This window comes from Egretta garzetta, unplaced genomic scaffold (assembly GCF_000687185.1).
Source record: "Egretta garzetta isolate BGI_Z169 unplaced genomic scaffold, ASM68718v1 scaffold60, whole genome shotgun sequence".
Lineage (NCBI taxonomy): Eukaryota > Metazoa > Chordata > Aves > Pelecaniformes > Ardeidae > Egretta > Egretta garzetta.
The window spans coordinates 1,542,265-1,543,860 of record NW_009258269.1 but is presented as its reverse complement, the minus strand read 5'-3'; positions in this window follow the sequence as shown (position 1 = coordinate 1,543,860).

Here is a 1,596-nt window from a genome sequence, read left to right as displayed (position 1 = left end):
AAATTAGGCTGAGCCTGCCCATGCAGCTTACCGGAGTTTGCACAGTATGGATTTGCTAATGAAGGGAGGTTACAGTGTTCATTGCTAATGCAAGGTCCCAGGAAAGATAAATGGCTGTATATCCAACTCTTCTGGTAGCCCATTAATCTTTACTGCAGTTAATGAGTCTTTATTGATTCTGTCAGGTCAGGTAATTTCCATTTCTTTCATTGAGGCATCTTAAGTACATCCTTATCTACATTTTTTCCCAGTTCACATGTCTGACCAGCTCTGGAAGAAGGAAGATGGGCCAGAGCTGGCATTGATAGATTCACTGGTCAGAACCTGGGCTGAGCGGTTTTGTCACATTGAGCTGGTGGAAAACTAATCCAACAGAAACGTGCGGTTTTTTCCTTGCATTGCCACCTTGAAATGACTCGGCTGAGGTTCTGTGCAGTACTGGTACTGGCATAAGGACAAGGGCAATAGCAGAAATCTAGGGAGCCAAAATATCCGTGAATCCCTCTGCAGAACAGAGGCCAGAGGTAGAGTCATGACTTCATTGAAAATATTGGGCTGCTAAATGGGTATAGCTATCAGTTTTTGATTAGTCTGGCAAAAGGAACTCAAATACAGTGATTTTTTTCTTTTTCTTTTTCTTTTTTTTTGTTTTATCAAGCAGTTTGTACGAAAGCTGTTGGCAAAAACCTTCTGCCTCAGTGACTGTCAGAGCCCACTTAGGGATTCATGTTCTCTTACCCTTGTGTTCATCTCTTAAATACCAATTTACTCCATGTTATGCTCAACATACAGGCAGTAACCAACAGCGAATTAACAGATCAGCGTGCCGACTCCTACAGAAGCACTCAGCATGTGCCCTGAATTGCCCGTGGTGCACAGCCAGACCTCCAGGTAGTGCCCCGGTTGCCGTGAGGGCACTTGTGGTGCTCACCTCATCAAAGGGGGACAGTGCTCCAGGGAAATGGGTCATACCCGCAAGTCACTCATCTGTAAAAGAAAGGGGTGAAAAAAAAAAAAGGAAAATACTAACCAAAAAAACCCATCCCTGAAATTGTTTCCTCCCAGAGCCAGATCTTCTCTCAGCCTGGGAATAAAGCTGCGAGTCCATCACATCTATCAGTAAATCTGCGAGTCCATCGCCTTTATCGGCATGTCCAAATTCCCCATTGAGTGGAAGCAGGCCGTATCAGAGTAAAGAAGGTAAAAGCTAATGGAGGACCTCTACCGCTCCCAATAACTGCCTGTTATAATACAGCCATCAAAATACAAGTCTGACATGCCAGTCTCGGACTGGACTATTTCGTTTTGTGCACCAGATGTTCACATGGCAAATATTTATAGAGAACAAACCATCACTGTGCACCAGGAATAAGAAACAAAGCAACAACTCTAATACGTACAAATAACTTCAAAGACTCTAGTAATTACAATTCATAGCTAATTTGTATATTAAAGAATCAGTGTAACGGAGGATACTGTATTTCAGAGGGCCACCTTCTCCATGTATCAGCATGGTATCTAGAAGCATTTTTCCCTCCCGGTTCCTTCTGCATCGCATCCTCAAGCGGAGGCTCTACCCCATCTCTTTTAGACCAG